We start from the raw sequence: 14,486 nt of genomic DNA, 5'->3' as shown, positions 1-14,486 counted from the left end.
ATTCTGATTCTCTCTTGGATTTGTTTCCAGTACACTGAATTTAGGATTTGCTACTGGTGTATCAAAACTAGCTGATGAGTCAGAAATAATTGAATCATTCCCACCTTCAACTCCTTCCATGTCTGTAGGTAAAATATGATCAATATGAACAAACCTAACCTGTCCATTATCAAACATCTTTACCAAATATGTGCGAGGACCACATATCTTCACCACTCTTCCTGGTAACCACTTTAACCATTTATGGTAATGGTTCTTCACTCTCACCTTCTGGTTTAATTTCACACTTCTCTCTTTTACTCCACTTTTATCATGATTCTCTTTCTGTCTTAATTGTGTCTCTTCTGCGGACTGTGCCAAATTTGGCTTTAATAACGAGAATCTGGTTCGTGGCTGTCGTTTGAGAAACAACTCTGCTGGTGTTCTACCAGTAGTTGTATGAGGAGTATTTCGATATGTAATCAAAAAATTAGCCTATTTGTGATCCAATGACAACTGTCGTTTTCTTGGATTAGGATCTAACATTTGTTTTATGAGGGCATGTTTTATCATTTGTACAGTGCGCTCTGCTGCACCATTCAAAGAAGGATGGTATGGTGGAACCTTAGTATGTTTCACACCATTTTTGCTCGTGAATTGTGCAAATTCTTATGAACAAAGTTGTGGTCCATTATCGAAAACAATTTCTTCAGGGAGGCTAAATGCAGAAAATAATTTTTGCAAAATGTCCACTGTTTTACTTCTTGTTATTTTCCACATTGGAAACACCTCAACCCACTTTGAATGGCTATCAATCACAATGAACAATTGTTGTCCTTCTAACTCAGCAAAATCAATATGTAGCCTTTGCCATACCCTGGGAGGCCATTTCCATAGCTGTAATAGTACTGGTGGTGGTTGCTTGCTTACCGATTGACATGTCGTACATTGCCTCACGATGTACTCTATATCTTTATCAAGACCTGGCCACCATAAATAACTGCGTGCAAAACTCTTGGTCAAGCACATTCCCAGGTGCTGGTCATAGAGATCTCCTAATAATTTGGACCTGAATTTATTTGGTATAACCACTCTTGCACCCCACATGATATAATCTTTATCGACTGATAATTCATTCTTACGAATGAAGAATGGATGTGTATCTTGTCTGTTACCTGGTTTGGCCATCCGTTTGCAATATACTCATACACCTTTGACATCACTGGGTCACGTTTGGTTGCTCTACCAATCTCTTCAGCTGTGACTTGCAGTTCATCAATGTATTAAAAATAAAACACTTCTTCCCTATCGGGTGTAACTTGTGATGGGGAAGGCAATCTAGACATTGCATCAGCATTAATGTGATCAGCTGGTCGTCTGTATTCAATATCATATGTATATGCTGACAAAATCAAAGCCATTCTCTGCATTCGGGCTGCAGCTAAGGTTGGAACTGGAGACTTTGGATGGAGGATTGCTTTTAGGGGCTTATGGTCCGTAACGATGGTAAACTTACGACCATACAAGTATTTGTGAAACTTCTTGACCCCAAAATTAATGCCAAAGCTTCCCTTTCGATTTGCGCATAATTTCTCTCACTGGCACTGAGAGGGCGTGAAAAAAATCAATTGGTCTCTCCTCCCCACTACGTTATACGTGAGAGATTACTGCCCCAACTCCATACGGAGAGGCATCACATGCTAGCTTAATCTCCTTAGATACGTCATAATGAACTAACATGGTGCTCTCTACCAAATTGCTTTTACACTCCTTGAATGCTGTATCGCGTTCTTTTGACCATTTCCAATGGGCCTGTTTTTTCAAAAGTTCATTCAGTGAACGTAATACTGTAGCCAAATTTGGTAGGAACTTCCCATAATAGTTCAAAAGACCCAAGAATGAACAAAGTTCAGTGACATTCCTGAGAGTGGGTGCATTTCTAATTGCATCCAATTTTTACATGGTTGCATGTAAACCATCTTTGTCTGCTCTGTACCCTAAGTACTCCACTGAGTTTTTAAATAACTCACACTTACGAGCAGACACTCGTACTCTGTGCTTCTCTAGCCATTTGAGGACTTCATTCAATATGTTATTGTGAATCTGCCTATATGGTGCTGAAATTAGTATGTCATCCAAATAACATACTACCCCTTCAATACCTTGCAAAATCTGGTTCATCACCCCTTGGAATATGGCAGGGGCGGAAGACACTCCAAACGGTAGCCTATTAAATTGATATAGGCCTAGATGAGTATTTATAGTCAAACATGACTTGGACTCCTCATCTAGTTCAAGCTGTAAGTAGGCATTTGTAAGATCCAGTTTTGAGAAGATCTGACCACCTGTCAGTTTTGTGAACATATCTTCTATATTTGGCTATGTATTGGGGACATTACCCTCAAGAACCTGGTTTACAGTTACTTTATAATCAGCACACAATCTTACCTTACCATCGGACTTAGGTACAACAACAATGGGTGTAGCCCAATTACATCGATCTATCTTACAAATAATGTTCTCAGTCTTTTGAGTTCTTGCTCAACTTTCTCCTTGAGTGCATATGGTACGGAACATGGCTTGTAGTAAACCGATCTAGCGTCCTTCTGTACCCTGACACACGCTTTGAAGCCTTGGATCGGACTGCCCTTTTCGCAGAACACCTTCGGATACTTCTTGATAACCTCATCCGTTGATGAGAATCTCGCTTCCACACAGAAAATCTTACTCCAATCCAGCTTCAGTGAGCTCAACCAATTTCTTCCTAGTAAGGCAGGCTTGTCCCCTTTCATTACTATTGGAGGCAAGTTCTGAAATTGATCTTTATATTTCACCGGTACGGTGATACGACCTATCACAGGAATTTTCTCTCCCGATTAGCCTCGCAGCTCTATCTTGGATGTCTCCAGTTGGAAATCACGCAATTTGTTGCGGTACAGTGACTCCGGTACTACACTCACGGATGCACCCATGTCAATTTCCATTGGTATCTTGAATCCCGCAACATCTATGTGGATTTTGATGCTTTCCGAATCGCTATCCGTTAACCTCGTGCTCCTGATGATGTGTAACTCTAACATCTCCTCGTCCTGTTGTTGTTCTTCCATGCTATGTAGTCTCTTGGGATTTCTACTCATAGCTTTGAACGCTGGACTCATAGCTTTAAAAGCTGGTTTACCCTTCAGTCAACATGACTTTGCCAGATGCCCAGTCTTTCTGCAGAAGAAACACTCTGCCTTCACGTATGGACAACTTTGAGCAATGTGTTTTCCCAGGCACCTATAGCATGACTTCTCCGTTCTGGTAGAATTTCCAGTTTCTGAGACTTTCGGCCATGCAGGTGATTTACCTCGGTTTACTGACAACCGTAATCGTTATTTAATTCTCGGGAATATTGTTCGGCCATGCTCATCGACCTCGCTGTCTGACAAGCAATCTCAAAAGTTAATTCATCCGTCGTCAATAACTTCCTTCTGATCGCATCATTTTTCACCCCACAAACAAAATGATCCCGTAATACTCAGTTTTGAAAGTTTCCAAAATTACAGTGCATCGATAGCTTTTTTAATGCTATGATGTAATCAGCGATACTTTCATCAGCCTTTTGATTCCAAATCCCAAAACGATAGCTTTCAGCAATTTCTAACGGTTTGGGGTGATAGTGCTGCTCCAGCTTCGTTAAAATCTCTTTCAGCGTTGTGTCCTTTGGCTCATCAGGCACAAGCAGATTTACAAGGGTTTTGTATAATGCCGGAGCTGCCTCCGATAAGAAGATCGCTCTCTTACGTTCCAACACAGCCTGGTTCTGGACTGCATTATCTGGAACTTCGATTATGTTATTTGCAGTGAAATACATTTCTAGCCGATCCACAAAAGCTTTAAAACGATCCTAATCGTGTCTATATTCACCCAAATGTCCCAATAAACCTGCCATTTTAATCTCTAGCTGTTAACACCATGTGCTGTATTTTATCTTGGATTTTGTAGCTTTTTTCCAAAGACAGAAACTTCCAAAGTCTTCTGTCGGCTGGCTGACTCCTTCACCAACAAAAATTAAGTTTTAAATCATCCGAAAAATCCCATCTCAGTCGCCAACTGTGATATATTCACAGAGCACAAGCACACACAACTCCTAACATGGAGGCAGCTCTCTCGGAAGTCTCCAGAAACTGCCGAGTTCTGTTTAATGATTAACTATGCACTTGCAGTACACAATACGTCCACATCCACAGTGTGGAGCTACAAACATTACAAGCTTACAGACATTACACTGATAATGTCAGGTGGTCCCATCAGGTTAGTCGTTGGGCCTGAAACCAGAGCTATCTTGTATGACCTTTTTGATGTGTCATTTCTTTTTAAAATTCTACATTCCTGACAAATTGACGTACAATTTTTTTTGTCGCAGTAGCACTTGCATCACCAAACATTCAGTTCACTCTGCAGTGAGAGATGGAGGACCTAGCAAAGTTACGCAAACAACTTCATCCGTGAGGAATTCTGCAGGAATTAATACAATATGTTGCAGCCAGGATCCGTGGAGCAGGCAATCCACTTGCATACCTAGGTTTATTCATCTTTTTCTATGAAAGAAACAGATGGCCTTCTGACACAGTGCATACTCCTGTTACAATGGCCAGCCCTCAAGGATTATCCGGGAGTCTCCAAGAATTAAACATTCATCTCCTGGACGCCGCTGCGAGCAACCCAGGAGAAAAAAAAACGGGACATTACAATAAAATGTGTGGGGTTTTTTTCATTTTATTTCAGCACTTTGCTAGATTTAAAAATATTGGAGATGGGTAAAGGCTGTTTGACCAACAGTCAGTCAGATCAGCCATGATCTTATTGAATGGCAGAGCAGGCTCGAGGGGCCAAATGGCCTACTCCTGCTCCTAATTCTTATGTTCTTTAAGTAACAGTCAAGAATCGTCCAATTGGGTAAAGGTGAGTTTGTTTGCTTTCCAAGTGTTGCGGGGATGGCGTATGCGCCACGAGGATGGACATGTTGGGCAACCAATGGTGTGGGGTGGTTGGAGGTCAGAGGTCATGTGATGAAACCTTCTGGAATATGGCTCAATCAGAGTTGGCAACCCTAGTCCCTGCCCATTATTTTGTGCAACACCAAGTTAATATTGTTTCTCGCGGCTCCAGACTCAAGAGGGCAAAAGCTCCTGATTGCTGTCCAGTGTCCCGCTGCTGGAAGGTGCCTGTTTGTGGACAGTGAGCAAATCATCACTTGTCCGGGGTTGGCTGCATTGTCCCTGTTGGATCTTTTAATTCTCAATGAGATTCGAATTCCGGTGGTAGTTTAACGTAACTTTATTTCAGCAGCTTCTGGCTGAATGCCAGGTCTTTGGTACACACTGGAGCACATGGCTTAAATGGCTGAATTTATACCTGGATCAATTGACAATAATGAACTCACCCCTTTTGATTTTATTGGCTCAATTGATTCAACAGTATGTGTTGTTAACCCATGGTTGGCTCTCAGCCCAAAGTCCTGAGATGTCAAGTGTGATTGATGGCTTAAGGCATCGTGCTATCTCACACGTACACAATCTAACTGCTGTCTGTGTTTTCTCACAGATGCTTGCAGCTTGCTTGAATTCTCTATCAATCCCCCTTTTGATTCTTTCAGAAACTGAATCATAAAACATCAGATATCACTGGTTAAACATTCTACAAAATAATTTCATACATGTTAATAGAGTTTCCTTCTAAAATTTGTTGATGTGTTTCACCACATGTCCGGACTAGTAGCTTCCACACAAATTTACACCATCCCGAATTCCATCATGACCACAATGGAAGTCTGGTTTTAGTAGGTTAATTAACCTCATTCCAATTTAATCCAAATCAATATCTTAATTCAACCAGTAAACAACCTTCCCTTAAGCATAACATACCCCTGTGCCATGTACAGATGATCTGCTGGGACCTGCAAGGCATCTCACCTGTGGGACAGCAGCTACAGCCGCCTGGTTGCAACAACATTTAATCAACATAAACAAACAATATAAAAGTAAAGTAATTGGAACGAATAGAATTAAACCTTCCACCAATGAAGTTCCTATTGAACCTAGCCATTCAGTGGCTCCGTTCCACAAAGTGAATGATGGGGGTTGCTTAGGTTTTCCTACCTCCTTTTGGATATGCTCCTCTAAATGGGTAATTTCTTCGGAGCTATCTGGGATATATGTGCAACACTCAGTTCCGAGTAGGACGCAAGTACCTCCTTTTTCAGCCAGGCTGTAGTCAAGGGCCATTCTATTCTGTAGGGCTACTGTGCGGATTGCTACCGTTTCTGCATTGATTTTAACTAGGGCCTCTGAAGTATCATTGGATACCTGTTCCACAACAGATGCCATGTTAATGGATTCCCTTGCCAGTTTGGCGGTCCCATATCCGGGAATCAGAATAGCAAAAAACCTCTCTGTTTCTGTGATAGCTCTCTTAGGGCGGCGTAAATGTTCCGACAGGGACTTTATATGATACATATATGGCACAATTTCGGCTAAATAGCAGGATCCCGTCCAATACTGGGGCAGCCAAGGGTAGGCCTTGTGGCCACAGACCCAATAGGTGCCATTATAGGCAATGAATGTTAGCTGTTTTTTTGTCAGCAGCACTCAGGGGCCTGTCCAGGCTTTTCCATCTGTTTTATTCAGAATCCATGTTAGGTTAGGAATTCCTACATCGGCCCAGTTTGGACGGCTCCGTGGCTTGATTATATTATAATTCCGGGAGCAGTTACTATACCCAATATTTTGGCCCCCCTTCATGTTTCTAATCAGACAGACCGATTCCCACGGTCTTCCTACCCCTGTTGTATTAGTGACAACAAAAAATGGGGGCCGTTTGGAATTATTGTAGCATGGTTGGTACCCCCATTCATAGGTAGTCAGATTTTAACCTGCTGACTTCCATTTAGGTGCCCAGTTTTCCATATCCTGAAATGCATTACCTGTTTTGTTTTGATTAATTATCCACTCAGCCATTTCCGAGATATTCAAGGGAATTGGCCTCAAGGGAATCTCTCCCTTTGAGTGAATAGGAATATGCATACACACCCAACAACTGGAAATACCTTGTTTGACATAAACGTATGACATATATATAAAAAGGCATTTACATGTAATTCCCTGGGTACTCTACTATTTCCCTTTGGTGCAGAGGGTCGGCTAGTATGAAGTAGGCAAATGCCTAGAATACCTACAGTCAATAGTACAGTAAATTTATACATTTTGGCAAAAAGTAATTGTCCTTATCAGATTTCAGCTTCAGTTACAGGTGCTCGTTTAACGTGTGAGGCGTGGATCCAGGCTTTCTTTCCTTGGACTTTAACAGCTACCTGGGTGGTCAATAACACTTGGTAAGGTCCCTCCCACTTAGCACCCAAAGCAACTTTTTCACATAAACCCAGACTCCCAGGATAATATGTCCTCCTTCGGATGGGTTACCCCAAGCTGCCGATACCTGTCGGGAAACAGAACTAATAGCATTGGTTAGGTTCTGACAGTATGAATACAAACAAAGTGTCACACATTAAGTGAACATCAGCTTTCCATAAATCGATAGTTCCTGGCAGCGACATGGGTCTTCCTTATAATTTCAAACGGGCTTAGACCTGTAGTTCTGTTTGAGGTTGCCCTAATGCAACATAGCACTATTGGTAGTGCCTGGGGCCATGGTGTTCCTTCTTGGTGATATTTGGCAAGCCGTTGTTTCAGAGTTCGATTCATTCGCTCAACTTGTCCTGATGATTGTGGGTGATAAGGACAGTGTAAATCCCATGTAATGTTCAGTAACGTACAGACTTCTTGGCAGACAGCACCTGTGAAGTGTGTTCCCTGATCTGAGTCAATGCTACTCGGGACTCCCCATCAGGGAATGTAATCCTTACACAAGACCTTTGATTGGCTGTGGCTATTTTAGTTGGGACAGCTTCTATTCATTTAGAGAATCTGTCGACCATGACAAGAATATTAGTGTATCCTTGGCATGGAGGGAGAGATATATAATGGACCAGCAGATGCTGGAATGGTCCGACAGGGACAGGGGGCCTCAGCTGGGGCATTACCGTGATGGGTCCAGAATTATTTTTCTGGCAGACCACACAGCAGTCTGCTACCAGCTGGGCATGTTTTTTAAATCCCCGACCCCACCAGCTTTTCTGGAACCGTGCCGTTATCTGTTGTGAGGCCAAGTGTCCCCACGAGTGGATCTGTTGGGCTAAAAAAGGCATAAGCGCTTGTGGCGCGACTGGCTTGTCGGTAACTTTTTGTCTCCAGACACCATCTTCGCATAGCTTAATTCCTGCCTCAATCCATGTCTATTTTTCCTCTCAGGAGCACTTGCCTTGCATTGTTTGAAGGTCTCATGTCAAAGTCTTGAGTGCTTTCAATCTGCACATCTGTGTTGGTTCTTCTCGGGGAGCACCCTGTGAGGCAACATCTTTTGCTGCCTGGTCAGCTAGGGCATTTCCCTGTGCTTCCATGGTATTTTCCTTGGTATGGGCCTTATACTTCAGGATGGACACTTCCTGAGGTAATTGTATGGCCTCTAGTAAGTCTCGGATTTCTTTTCCATTTCGGATAGGTGTACCAGCAGCAGTGAGGAATCCTCTTTTCCGCCATAACAGACCAAAGTCGTGAGTGACTCCAAAAGCATAACGCGAATCTGTAGACATTAGCTATCTGTCCTTCTGCTATTCGACATGCTTCTGACAGGGCCCGTAACTCGGCCTGTTGTGCTGACGTTCCTGAGGGTAAACATCCTTTTGCCGCTACCTCATATAAGGTTGGAACAGCCCATCCTGCTTTTCTGGTACCATTGTCAACAAAGGGGGAACCATCTCTAAACAGGATGAGGTGTGGGTTGTGCAGAGGCTCTCTGCTGCTAAGGCTGCTTCTTCTGTTTCTTTTAAAATCTCCACGCAATCATGCTCTTCACATTCTCCCCCCTCTTGCTCCCTCGATTCTGACATCGGGAGCATAGTTGCGGGATTAACCGGGCTGGCCCGGACGATATGGAGATTAGGAGCTTCCAAAACTGCTGTCCAGCGGGTCCATCTAGCTGCCGTCACCTGAGACATTCTATTCATAGACAGCAAAGTGTGTACGGTGTGGGGACACTTGACAATCAGCTTTTGGTCAAGAACTAGACCCGCAGTGATCATTACCGCTCGACATGTAGCTTCCATGGCCCTTAGGCAACTTCCTCATCCGAGGGCTACCGCATCCAGTTTTGCCAAATAATAGCCAATAGGTCTTTGCCGATCCCCATGTTCTTTTGTCAGTATAGCTGTCATGTATCCTTCTTTCTCATGGACAAACAGGGTAAATGGCTTACCACTGTCGGGGATTCCCAAAGCTGGTGCCGAACACAAGACCTTTTTCAAACTCAGGAAGGTCTCTTGCTGTTGCTTCGTGATGGTGATGGCTTCATTAGAGGCATATTTCCCCTTTAAGATATCATTCAATGGCTGAGCAAGCTGTGTGAAGGAGTCAATCCAATTTCTGTTAAAGTTACACAATCCCAAAAAAGACCTTAGTTCCTGAATAGTGGTGGTTTTTTTAGCAGCCCGAATGGCTGAAGTTCTATCCTGGGTAAGTTCTCTCTTTCCTTGTGAAATCTTTTGTCCCAGGTATACAACCACTTCTTGGGATATTTGTGCTTTGTCGATGCTGGCTTTATGTCCTTTCAGCCAAAGCTGGTCCAGCAGAGCTCGTAGATGTTGTTTATTCTGTTCTTCCGTGTTTGAAGCTAGCAGGATATCGTCTACATATTGGATGACTGTGGATGACAGGGGAGGTAATTCTCGCAAATGGCTTTGTAAAGCCATGTGAAATACCGTAGGGATGTTGTGGAAACCCTGCGGTAACCGGGTCCAAGTATACTGTTGTCCTTGGACAGTGAAAGCAAAGCACTGTCAAACCTCCGGTGCCAGAGGCACTGACCAAAATCCGTTGGCCATATCTATAACCGAGAAATATTTATGTTCCAGTTTGAGGGCATTAAAAATGGTGGAGGGATCTGCGACCAAAGGAACTTTTTGATCAATACATTGGTTAGCTTTCCTATAATCGACGGTCAAACGCCAAGTCTCATTTGATTTCGGTACCGGCCACACGGGGCTATTGGAGGAACTATGCGTTTTAATAAGCACCCCTTGTTTCTCCAATTGCTGAATAACAGGTAGGATTCCCGCAATGGCAATTGGAAAGATGGGATACTGTTTAGTGCATGGAGGTTTGGTCCCGGTAAATGACGCAGGCTCCTTCCGGAGTAGGCCACAATCGTTCTTATCTTTAGCCCATATCGGGTGTTCCTTCAATTCTTCTTTCTTCACAGTTCTAATTGACCATGTCACCCGACTTTCCTCGAAATGCAACGATGAATCTACTTGGATTAGAACGTCCATTCCCAAAAGGGGTTGATCTACTGGGCCTATCCAGACTGGCATGGTTAGTTCATGTGGACCCAGCCCAATAAGTACCGGTGTTGTCCTTTTAATTTTCATTTTATGGCCCCCAACTCCATAGGCTGTACGTGCCCCACCATCCAATGGCAAAGAGTCTCCATATCGTAGGGGTAAGCATGTTAATTCCGCCCCATGTCTAAAAGACAGTCCACATCCTTATCGCCCACCCTCACAGTTATATATAGCCCATCTCCCCTTTATTGTATTAGTGCGAGGAGGGGGCCAGGGCGGGCTCTAATCATTTTTTGCTATCCCAAGTAACTCTTTCTGTTGTTGTATTGTCAGTCGCTTAAATGCTTCTATGAGGTCGTTATCTTGTGACAAGACTAGTTTGTTGGCTGAATTGTATCCCTAGCCACGGCCTCTTCCCTGGCCATGACCTTGCTGTTTCGCCCTGCACGTCTTGGCCCAGTGACCTTCTTTCCCACAATAATGACATTTTCCCAGTAATTTTCCTAATGACTGTTTATCAGAATCCTGGGATTTCCATCCCACAGCCTGCAGGGTTCGTACTTTAGCTCCCATATCCCTGTCTAATTGGTTACATCGAGCCACCAACTCTGCAAAGGTAGTTCCTCTCCCTTCCCAGTCCGGTAACACTACCTTAAGCATTTTGGACAGTTCTGGCTTTAGACCTGCCACGGAAGTTGCTTTCAGGGGTCCAAACACTTGTCCATCCATTTCCTCATCCGTATGATTCATATCTGAATGTTCTAGCCACGTGCATCTAAACCTCTCGTCATACTCCAGGACCTCCTCTGTTCCTTTCTGTTGGCAGGCTGCAATTTTTCCCCAGTCTGTCTTAGCTGGACTGAAGGCTTGCAGCCAGTGTTTAATTGCATCCCACCCTGCGTTTAATTTTTGCTCATCCTGCCCCAAAGCTTCTTCTACCTTGTCGTGCAATTCTCTTCCCGGTGTTTTTGGCACCATTATGGTCAAAATTTGCACTCCGTCCCAGGGATGAAGTTGATATATATTTCTTAAGCGGTCCAATTGATCCCACGTTTTCACTCCCCCATTCTTTGGATTGGGCAACTCCTTGGAGCATTTGTCAATTTTCTCTGGGTCTGCCGGATCATGAACTAAGTATCCTGTATACTCCCTTTTCTTCATTCTTTTGTTTCCGTCCTCAGCCGCAGTCTCTTCTGATTTGACTGCAACTCGTTTTTTTTTAAACGGGGCAAAACGCATCTCTAATTCTTCATCCTCCGACCCTGTATCGTCGGACGATTCAGAATCTGTATCTATTTCTTGGTTGTGTCTTTGGGTTTAGGCTTTTAATTTATCCACACATGGGTATCCTGGGAATTGAGCGATACGTTTTCCTTTTCCTATTACTGTCTCTTGAACTAATGATTTTTTCCATTCTTTAATTTCACCTTTAAGATCTTTAACTTCCGCTTCCAACTTTTCAAGTTCAAGTTTTTTCTGTCTTAGTTGTTCACAAACCGCTTGCAATCCATCCTTTGTACTGGTCAGGTCCCTATCATGTTGGGACCGCGTCATGATTTCATTCCGCTGTTGGATCTGTCTCATAACGGCTAGGGAGCATCTGGTTCGTTCTTTATTTTTCATACGGGTCGTTTTTCCCCAGACCCTTTTGATCTCGTCCAAGGACCATTGTCCTTTGGAGGTACCATATTTTTGTTTGATCTTGATACTGATTTTAGATAAGTCGAATTGTTGCTCTATGTATTCTTTCAACTGTTCGAGGATTTTGTCTATCGAAACCTCAGGTGGGGCCCGCCCGCCTTTAACAGTCGTAGGCAATTCTTTGCTCTTATCTCCTGGTGCCACAGTACTGATTTCTTTACTGGGGTCTCGAGTCATAGGCTTTCCAGTTGGGTCAGTGGGTCAGTGATTAATTAACTAACACACCGCCGAAGTTTAGACGTCTATATGGGACCTCGAGCCAACTACCAACCGGAGGGTTCGCAAACCGGAGGCTTTCGGAATCGCATGTAGGGGGGTGGGGCGGTGGGGTGAATTTAGACAATTGACTGAGGACTTTTATAAAGAGGAGCCCTTACTTCCAGTATGTAGGTCCGATGTCCAAAATTCAGTTTCTTCCCTCAGCGATCCTGTTCGTGACGCCAAAATTGTTGGATCTCTTAATTCTCAATGAGATTCGAAATCCGGTGGTAGTTTAACGTAACTTTATTTCAGCAGCTTCTACAGCTTCTGGCTGAATGCCAGGTCTTTGTTACACACTGGAGCACATGGCTTAAATGGCTGAATTTATACCTGGATCAATTTACAATAATGAACTCGCCCCCTTTGACCTTATTGACTCAATTGATTCAACAGTATGTGTTGTTAACCCATGGTTGGCTCTCAGCCCAAAGTCCTGAGATGTCAAGTGTGATTGATGGCTTAAGGCATCATGCTATCTCACACATACACAATCTAACTGCTATCTGTGTTTTCTCACAGATGCTTGCAGCTTGCTTGAATTCTCTATCAGTCCCTTGTGATCAAATGGCCTGCAGACACTCGCTGCCTACGTTCATAGGTAAAGGATGGCCACTTGCTGAGGTACTGGGAGTGACTGCTTCCCAAGGAGCTGTACCCCAGCAAGGAGTCTGTGCCTTTACAAGTGAGTGAGAGGTGAGAACGACAAAGAGTATCACACACACAACCCGAGAATGCGTGTCCCCCAGGATTTGAGGACCAAAAGGCTAGTGTTCTAACCAGCCACAGGGGCAAGTCATATCAATGTATGTTAATACTCTTCTCAGTTTACAAATTCAAGCTAGGATTACTTTAAACTGTCCTGTTCTCCTAAATCCTGCTCACTGAAAAATCCCAGCTTTATCTCATCTTTGCCTGTTATGTATCTCATTCTAATTTCCAGTCCTTTGATTTTTTTAAATTATTATACATTGTTCATGATTATCTCTGGCAGCAATTGATCTTCATTGAAAACAAGCAGAGCCTGCCAAGCCAAACCGAGCTGTTTTGTAGAAGCACCATAATAGGCAGCCTATGTCCCACTGGACCCCGAGATCAATTAAAGGCCTAGGCTGCCAGGTTATAAAGACAGGAAAAAAAGATGGCATCATCATCACCGTAGTAGCATTTGCTACTGAATAATGGTTTTATTGAATCAGAATGATTAACGATTGGCCTTTGATAAGAAAACCACTTCAGAGAGGTTAGTGTTGCAGCAGATATCAGGCCTGCTGTTGATTTACCACTTTTAATAATTGGGAATGTGGAAAATACTATTTTGAGTTATTTCTAAAGAAGCAATCTCATGTTGTAAGTTACTGGCTTATTTCCGTTTACAACACACAAGAGGTAAAACCCCAGGTCCACCTGCAGAAAATGGCCCAATCTGGCGGTAGATGCATAATGACATGCCAGAGATAAAAGCCTTGATATTAACACCTCCTTCGATGGGCTGGATGGGTCAGTGGTTGGGGGTTAAAAATTCAAAGCAGGAGTGCACCCCCCACCAATTCCACCCCCCAGCTCCTTAAAGAAGCCGTTCGGCATCCCCGCCGATGATCGCGGCCTCTCTTGCTCCCCCCCACTCCCACCATCCCGTGGGGATTGCCGCCACCCCCTCACTAGCACCCCCCGCCCCCCCCCCCTCCACCGGCTCCATCTCCGATCTTGTGCTCCCTTCCTTCTTGCTGTTCTGGGATAGGCATATCTCATCAGTCATCTAATGTGCTTGGGATAGATGTCATTTGGTTCAAATACAAATATCCTGTGACTTTTTATAAAGTATGCACAGGATTAAATAAGATTACATAGGAAATACCGCACAGAAACAGGCCATTCAGCCCAACCAGTTCATGCCTGCATTTATGCTCCACTCGAGCCTCCTCCTGTCTTCCCTCATCTAAATCTATCAGCATAACCCTCTATTCACTTCTCCCTCATATGCTTATCTAGCCTCCCTTAAATGCATCTATAATATTTGCCTCAACTACTCCCTATGGTAGCGAGTTCCACATTCTCACCACTCTCTGGGTAAAGAAGTTTCTTCTGAATTCTTTATTTGATTTCTTGG

The sequence above is a fragment of the Pristiophorus japonicus genome, chromosome 20, assembly GCF_044704955.1.
Source record: "Pristiophorus japonicus isolate sPriJap1 chromosome 20, sPriJap1.hap1, whole genome shotgun sequence".
NCBI lineage: Eukaryota > Metazoa > Chordata > Chondrichthyes > Pristiophoridae > Pristiophorus > Pristiophorus japonicus.
This window is presented reverse-complemented; position numbering follows the sequence as displayed.